General features: G+C 34.0%; 1 long non-coding RNA gene across 1 annotated transcript; it reads left to right on the plus strand.

Annotated features, from left to right (window-relative positions):
* The first annotated feature begins 3967 nt into the window (after positions 1–3967).
* Positions 3968–8161, plus strand: LOC139496397 (uncharacterized). The gene is made up of 3 exons (XR_011657646.1): positions 3968–4611; positions 7073–7190; positions 7708–8161. It is a non-coding gene; the product is annotated as an uncharacterized lncRNA (long non-coding RNA).
* The last annotated feature ends 1616 nt before the right edge of the window (positions 8162–9777 follow it).

Raw genomic sequence — 9777 nt, forward strand, 5'->3', positions numbered from 1 at the left:
TTAGGGGGATGGGGTGGCTAAGTTGAAATTGAAAAAAGAAATGATAGGAGTTTAGAAAGAAAAAGGCAGGATGAGCAACCTGGCAATAAAAAATAATAAGCAGGATGACAATTTATATTATTTAGTCAGGATAAAATAATAAAAAGAAAAGGCATCCCAGCCCCCTTAAAACAGTCTAGATTTGATGCCATACTGGGCAAACTGAGGGGAGTGCCTGGTTATATCGAGTCCTTTTAAGTCATGACGTATATATATATAAACATTGATGTCTAATCGACATAAAGCCTATATCACCTTTGGTTCATATGATGTCAATTAAAACAAAGTATTTAGTTAAACCACAATGTGAACATAAATAAGTTAAATTAACCGTAATTTGTAAATAAATTATCCACAAAAGTGTGACATAGTATAAATAACAATTTAATTTGTTTGTAAATAAGTTTTAATTACATTTTTGTGGTTTTATTATCGTGGTTTAGTGTAAAGAGACAATAATACAAACGTAAATATTTGTCATATGTGCAATTCATTGTCTTCTTAGCTCACCTGGCCATGGATGTGTTCGCTAGTATGCTTCAAAATAACAACATTAATAAAATTTGATAGTATATGCATAAAGACTAAAAAAGCACACACAAATGTATGAAGGGTCCGTGTTCTTGTTCTCGAGATAAAAGCCTTTGAAAAATTTGGCGGGAAATGATTCTCTCTAGGTTATTCATACCTTTAAACATTGGGACCTTTTACTGTAACTATGAAAAAGTAACAAGGAAATTATAAGATTTCATAGTATGGCTTTTTAAACTATAGTAGAACACACCCGTGATATCGCGGGTCCGTTACTGAATTAAAGTATATTACTATACATAAGCCTTATTTTAGTATTGGTATTGTCATCTGATAAAGTCATGCCGATTATAAGATACACAGTTTTCTCTGCTTTCAAACCCTTTCTGTGTGAACCCGTCGACTTGGAAGTTATCAATTATTGGTAATATTAATTCTTTGGAAAACAAAAGGTCATGGAATGGAGTATTTTTAATCAACAGCATTGTCCTATATTTATAGTTATAAATAAAGTTGAATTCTTTGATTCGCTGTTGTACGTCATGCCCGCTAACAAATTGAAAAATGTACCTATATGCATTATTATAAGTCCAGACTTTTAGTATTCGTATTGTTATCTTAGAAAGTCTAACTGATTAAAATACTACAATAGGAAACAATTTGACAATCATTATGATTGATATAGCAAACTCCTAAATACACCGTTTGGTGGTGCGCCTGTCAGATGCGGAACTTACAGATAAGATAATAGGTAACAGGTGAACATACTATTGGTATCGGTATCGGATTCGACCCGGAACTTGTTTATTATTGGCAATATTAACTATGTGGAAAACAAAAGGGTCTGGAGTGGTGTAAGTTTTAATCTACACCATTGTCCTATATTAGCTATATATAAAGTTGAATTCTTTGATTTGTCGTTTTTACCCCCATGACGGCTGACACATTGGACCTCGTTATTTTAGTATTATAGATAGATGTAAAGACAAATTTGAAAAGAAAAGTAAGGTTTGCGAACAAATTGTTTTAATGGCACAATATGGATAAAACTAGAGGATTCCGAATATCTTGAAAAAAATTAAAAACAGGAGAAGCGAACATCCTTAACCAACATATTCGTCGTAATAAACTTTAAAAATCTTCTCATCTGAAACAAATATTACCAAACTTTACCTAAATGTTTTAGTAAATCCAGTATAAAAATTGTAAGTACATCTTGGGATATGATTCAAAAACAAGCAAGACAGTTGGTCTGAGACCACAATTATTTCGTAGTGCATTTCTTTTAGAACATAAATGAAAATTAAAAAAATCCCACCTGCGCTTTCTCAAAGAAACTTTTACAGTGTGTTGAACTACTTTTGGGACAAATTATATCAAAATTATAGCAAACTTCATCGTCTCTAACTCAAAATATGGACAATTTTATGTTTAGGGCGTCTTGAAATCTTTTGACAGCTTTCGAAGTGCTAATTTTAAACCTTTTTCAGCTGGACCAAATCACTACTTTCCTTTAAAATTCTGGACCCAAATTTTTTTACAGTGTAATTTCACCCCCCTACTTGAACAACGAAAATCAAGGGACGACAATGGTGGTCTCGGACCAGTTGATTTCAAAAATAGAATATAGGGGATAAATGCTATTTTTCACTTGTATTCGAAAAAAAAGTAAAGCAATTAAATCAAAACTGAAATGTTAAAAACAATCAGTCGTATTTTCCATTTAGTAATTGAAAAATATTAAGAGAACCCATTTTAAGTAACCAGCCCTGAAATGTCAGTAATTTTAGCAAAAGAAACCCCAATTTTTTGCCTTATATCGCAAAACCTTGTAATTGTAAATACTAAAGATTTAAAGCTAAACATATTTTGCACCTATCCTTAGTCAGGAACCTGTTTTTCGGTTGTAGTCGTTTGTTGATGTTGTTCATAAGTGTTTCTCGTTTCTTTTTTTTTTTCTTTTTTGAAATGAAGAATAGACTGTTGCTTCTTTTCATGAGTTTACACTAGTCATTTTGTGGCCTTTGGCTTTAAAGGTTTCTGTTAGATTTTAGCTAAGGCTCCGTGTTGAAGACCGTATTTTGACCATAATGGTTGTCCTTTTACAAATTGTGTCTTGGAAGAGAGTTGTCTCATTGCCACAACACATCAACTACAAGAAGAAAACAACGGAACAGAAACACTGAAGTGCAACATAAACACACGTCAATGCAACATACTAGTACATGGATACGAACTATTAGATAACAACTGTCACATTCCTGACTTTGTACAGTACGTATAAAGATGTTGGGTTGGACCTGGTTTTATGGCTAGCCAAACCATCCGCTTGTATAGTATTGTTAAAAAAACATCGCTAAAATGACATCATTATACTTGACAGAAAAGGTCCGAGACCACAAATATAGTCCCTAGTGTTGACAGTGGGTTACTTGCCGTTAATTTTTATACCCCTTCCAAATTTATTTCTCCATGTTTAATGACTCATATTGCAAGTACGGGGGTGAAATTACACTGTAAAAAAATTGGGTCCAGCATTTTAAAGGAAAGAAGTGATTTGGTCCAGGTGAAAAAGGTTGAAAAATAGCACTTCGGAAGCTGTCAAAAGATTTCAAGACGCCCTAAAGATAAAATTGTACATTATCATATTTTGAATTAGAGGCGATGAAGTTTTCTATAATTTTGATATAATTTGTCCAAAAAGTAGTACAACACACTGTTAAAGTTTCTTTGAGAAAGCGCAGGTGGGATTTTTTTTATTTTCATTCATGTTCTAAAAGAAATGCACTACGAAATAATTGTGGTCTCGGACCAAATGCAGCACAAACAAACACAATAACACTCAGGCCAGAGGAAACACATAAATAAATAACATAATAGTCGATACAACATGTTAAAAGCAGAATAAAAACGAACACCCCCGTTAACGATAGCAGAGAACATCACAAACATGAAGTGACCTATTTTTGTAACGAATATCAATCTTGAAATTCATACAATTATTCTCACAATACTAGTAAACAATTGTCATGATTGTGATGCTATTGAAAGGCTATTTAAATCAAATGCTAAGACGACGTCATAATTATTCGGACTAACACAATACTTTATATATCCATGGACAATCGAAATGAACTCGACTAAATTGATGATGAAATGTACCAAAAATACAGAATTCATGGCACAAACGATAAGACATAACACAATATCCAACCAAAAACACAACAGAGACATCATGAATAAACACATGCACGTTAGATGCACAAATACCGAGACACGTCATAAGGCAATACAAATTCACGCTCGTCAAACAAATGTTTTAAAGTAAACAAGTAAACAGACAGAGAGAGTAATACTGTCTCTGACTTTAAATGCAGGAAAAATGTACTTTCACTGCAAATATTGCAGACGCCTGACGCGTCTGGACGCGTTCCAATTTTAAACACAATATGTTCAGTTATTAACATTAGTGTTCCACATTGAACGCCAGCGTTAAAGAATATAACACATTGTGTTCAGTCTTTTAACGCACATATTCAAGACAAGTGTTCTAAATTGAACACTAAAAATGTTCTTATATTGTAATGGGGAGTGAAAAAAAAAATCATCATTTCAGAGTCAAACAGACGATGAATAAGGGTGATTCGTACTGTGATTTGACGATAAATGTATTTTAGCTGTATCGGCATATAAGCAAATTATAGTTTGGTAAAAAAAATGAAACATTTTACAAGAGCGTATTTATAAGCGTGCAAATGATTGATTTTTAATATGAATCTTTTTCTAAACGACTTAAGTTCTTAAGGTATTTTTTTTAACAATGTAAATGCGTAAATGCTCATGAAAACGTTGCTCTTGTAAAAGCGTTCTGGTGTCGAACATGATGCGTTCAAATTTACCATTTTCCCTGAACGCCATGTGTTCCAAACATATCCGCGTACATAACAGCGCGTGACGTATTAATGTACCGGAAGTTTGGTTTTTGATCGTGATTGAAGAAGCTTCACTGAAGGAAATTAACAACAAAACTTGATATAATAGGTATGCTTATCTATATTTATCTACACATGACGAACATAAAAAATATTTTTTTAGTCATGAAATCAACAAATGTCTACTTGGACAGGACACACTGAAGTATAAATGGAAGAACATTTTGTTCGAACATAAAACTGCCCCCTCCACTTCCACTTAACTGTGCTGTCATAATTCGATTAAAAAAGTAGCGGTTCTTTGAGAGATTACATTCAAATTATCATGTTTAAAACTAGAGGCTCTAAAGAGCCTGTGTCGCTCACCTTGGTCTATGTGCATATTAAACAAAGGACACAAATGGATTCATGACAAAATTGTATTTTGGTGATGGTGATGTGTTTGAAGTTCTTACTTTACTGAACGATTTTGCTTCTTACAATTAAATCTATCATGAACTTTGCCCATTAGTAACAGAGAACTATATTTGGTAAAAATTTACATAAATTTACCAAATTAATGAAAATTGTTAAAAATTGACTATAAAGGGCAATAACTCCTTAAGGGGTCAATTGACCATTTAGGTCATGTTGACTTATTTGTAGATCTTACTTTGCTGAACATTATTGCTGTTTACAGTTTATCGCTATCTATAATAGTATTCAAGATAACCAAAAACGGCAAAATTTCTTTAAAAATTACCAATTGGAGGGCAGCAACCCAACAACCAGTTGTCCAATTCATCTGAAAAATTCAGGGCAGATAGATATTGACTTGATTAACAATTTAACTTCTTGTCAGATTTGCTCTAGATGCTTTGGTTTCATAGTTATAAGCAAAAAACTGCATTTTACCCCTATGTTCTATTTTTAGCCGTGGCGGCCATCTTGGTTGAATGGCCAGGTCATCGGACACATTTTTCAAACTAGATACCCCAAAGATGATTGTGGCCTAGTAGTTTCAGTGGAGATTTTGTAAAAGATTACTTAGATTTATGAAAAATGGTTAAAGATTGACTATAAAGGGCAATAACTCCTAAAGGGGTCAACTGACCATTTTGGTCATGTTGACTTATTTGTAGATCTTACTTTGCTGAACATTATTGCTGTTTACAATTTATCTCTATCTATAATAATATTCAAGATAATAACCAGAAACAGCAAAATTTCCTCAAAATTACCAATTCAGGGGCAGCAACCCAACAACCGATTGACCGATTCATCTGAAAATTTCAGGGCAGATAGTTCTTGACCTGATAAACATTTTTATCCCATGTCAGATTTCCTCAAAATGCTTTGGTTTTTGAGTTATAAGCCAAAAACTGCATTTTACCCCTTTGTTCTATTTTTAGCCGTGGCGGCCATCTTGGTTGGTTGACCAGGTCACGCCACACATTTTTTAAACTAGATACCCCAAAGATGATTGTGGCCAAGTTTGGATTAATTTGGCCAAGTAGTTTCAGAGGAGAAGATTTTTGTAAAAGATTACTTTAATTAACGAAAAATGGTTAAAAATTGACTATAAAGGGCAATAACTCCTAAATGGGTCAATGACCATTTTGGTCATGTTGACTTATTTGTAGATCTTACTTTGCTGAACATTATTGCTGGTTACAGTTTATCTCTAACTATAATAATATTCAAGATAATAACCAAAAACACCAAAATTTCTTCAAAATTACCAATTCAGGGGCAGCAACCCAACAACCGATTGACCGATTCATCTGAAAATTTCAGGGCAGATAGATCTTGACCTGATAAACATTTTTACCCCTTGTCAGATTTGCTCTAAATGCTTTGGTTTTTGAGTTATAAGCCAAAAACTGCATTTTACCCCTATGTTCTATTTTTAGCCGTGGCGGCCATCTTGGTTGGTTGACCGGGTCACGCCACACATTTTTTAAACTAGATACCCCAATGATGATTGTGGCCAAGTTTGGTTTGATTTGGCCCAGTAGTTTCAGAGGAGAAGATTTTTGTAAAAGTTAACGACGACGGACGACGACGACGACGACGGACGACGGACGACGGACGACGACGGACGACGGACGCCAAGTGATGAGAAAAGCTCACTTGGCCCTTCGGGCCAGGTGAGCTAAAAAAATTAACCTCTGTAAATTTATACGTAAATGTTAAATGATATCGTTGCTATTGTAAATGTGTTCTGGTCTCGAACATGATGCGTTCAAGCTAATCGTTTTCTCCGAACGCCATGTATTCCTAACACGACTCAAACATTGTGTATAGAAAGCATTAAGAAGATCAAACGATCATCTACACTTTTAAGGATGTACATTTTTTAATTAAATAAAACCAATGCATAAGGATTTGTTCACAAATGCAAAAACTGTCATGACATTGCAATGTCAAGACAGAAGTTTGTAAAAAAAGGCATACTGCAACACTAATTTTAAATTTCTCATGTATATGTTATTTATAATAGCTTTGTAATTAGTAATTCATTTTAGCAAATGTCCACCCTTGTGCACTGCATTCATGTATTGTAATGTATTCCTATGTTACTTTTATAGGGTACAAACCCAACTATACTGTACTTAAGGGTAATTGTTCGTGCATACCTCGAGAATAAAGAGAACATGTTGCAGTTCAAGAGATGACTACTTATCCTGCACCATAAAAGTACTATATGTAAGTTTAAGAATTTTGAATAGGAGTGCATGTCCATTGACTTCTTACAAGTGTTGTTATTGCAGATTTATCAATAAAATGTGCACCATTCACTTGTTTACATTAATCAGAAAGCTATTTGAGCTAAATTTGATGCAATTACATCATCCGTCAATTATCCGTATACAGATCATAAGTGAAAAAATTACTAAATATCTTTCAAAATAAAGGCAAATGGTAATTAGTTTCTTGAAATGTTAGCAATTAATTTAGTGACAAGTCTCAGTTGACGATAAAGTTTTGCCTAAAAAACATAATAGCACTTGCTGGACACTTTCTATCATTTTTTTAAAAAGATATAGAACACGAGAGCACATTTGACCACTCAATTACCACTCATTGGCAAATGCATCTTATCTTATAATGCTGACAAGTATAATGGAATTACAAAAACGAAATAAGATTTTCTAATATTCTTAAGGAATGTCGACATGATGAATAATTTGTTTACTCATACACTTCATATTTCACATTTTAGAACTTACGGTTGATGGATAACAAGGTTAAAGAATAATTATAACCCAAGGAGACGAATCCTCTAAAAATGGAAGCTCAAAATCAGTTGTAAACGACTCAAATCATGTTTAAAAGTGTCCAAGGAAGCAGTGTTACATGAACACCGACTCTACCACTAGCATCATATACACAGGGTATTTTATGTTTGATATTGACTATCTGAGTGCTATGCAGCCAGTGGATTATGGAACATTTTGGTGATAAAAGAGTCAGTGGCATCAGTATTTTGTAAAGAAATTCAGAACAGTTCTTGACTTAGGAAGTTGCAAACGATGAGTTAAACATAAGACACTTGACTTTGTTGTAACATAATAATTTTAAATATATGACGAACATTTTGTTTATGAGTAAATATTTGGACACATTTTGCAAATTACAAATGTTATATTTCTAACTTGTCTAACTTGTCATTTTAAAGTTGCTGCAATATTTCACATTTTATTGTACTTTTTTTTTTAAATGTTGCCTTTTTTAATCAATTAAAGACGTTTTTAATCAATTAAAATATTTGTTTTACAAGACCACAATAATGTTTCAGAGAATATAACACTTTTTCTGGAACATGTAAAATTGTGTTCCAGTAATATACACTATGTGTTCTGGATATTAACACATATTTCTGGAACACAGTCCGAGCGTTCCAGAAGTGTTACAAGGCTTAAAACGCGTAACGGCATACAATTTTGCTCACAAGGACATGTTCCAGATTCAAACACTAGGCGTTCAAGAAGTACACGCTATCCGTTCAAGAATAACACATAGCGTTCGAAAGATGCACACATGATGTTAAAAACTGGAACACGAAAGTTAATATCTAGAACACTGTTACGCGTTCCAGATTTAAACACTAGGTGTTCAAGGAGTACACACTATCCGTTCAAAAATAACACACATAGCGTTCGAAAGATGCACACATAATGTTAAAAACTGGAACACCAATGTTAATATTGAGAACACCGTTACGCGTTCCAGAAGTGTTACAAAAGGGCGTTCAAAAAGTGTTCAGATTCTTAACACTTTTATTTACAGTGTTCCTAAATTATGCACTTGTTTCAAATATTTTTAAATGTAAATGTGTTTAAATACTAACAGAGTTTTAGCGTCGATTATTCAATATAACAACCAGCGTCTGGTCTGAGTGGAAATACACTCATCATAGATACCAGCGTCTAGTCCTATAGAAATACACTCATCACAGATACCAGCGTCTGGTCCGAGTGGAAATACACTCATCACAAATATCAGCGTCTGGTCCGAGTGGAAATACACTCATCACAGATACCAGCGTCTGGTCCGAGTGGAAATACACTCATCACAGATACCAGCGTCTGGTCCGAGTGGAAATACACTCATCTCAGATATCAGCGTCTGGTCTGAGTGGAAATACACTCATCACAGATACCAGTATCAGTTGTTTCGATATGCGCGTGTTTTGCTGTGACGTATCATATATCAACAAACGAAAGAATGTCTTCAGTAGTACGTACGCTTTTTATAAATGTGAAGGGATTCATATACATTTACTTAAACAGTTAAACAGACTAATTGGATAAAGATCGTTATTCCTTTCTTATATAAATGGACAACAACTGTCATATTCCTGAATTGTAGAAAATGTTGGAATGAATCTGGGTTTATAGCGCTAAACCTCTCACTTGTACGACAGTCGCATCAAACATTATGTTGACAACGATGTGTGAACAAAATGTCACAAAAAGGGGCACAACAACACCAACCCCATCAAAAACTGGGGGTGATTTCAGGTGGTCCGGAAGGGTAAGCTGATCTTGGTCTACATGTAGCACCTGACGTGTTGCTTATTATATAACAAACCCGGTAAATAGTCTAAATCGGAAGGTCACATTCGTGAAAAGGGAACGGGATTGTAGTTAGGACTTAAAGAACCCCAGACCTAGAAATAAAAAAGAAGACATGGCTTCCTGAGCCTGACTTTTAGACTAGACCTCGAATTTGACATACACGTTTATCTCATTACCAGAAATTATAACAACCGAGACGATTTTAGTTATGA

This window comes from Mytilus edulis, chromosome 11 (genome assembly GCF_963676685.1).
Source record: "Mytilus edulis chromosome 11, xbMytEdul2.2, whole genome shotgun sequence".
NCBI lineage: Eukaryota > Metazoa > Mollusca > Bivalvia > Mytilida > Mytilidae > Mytilus > Mytilus edulis.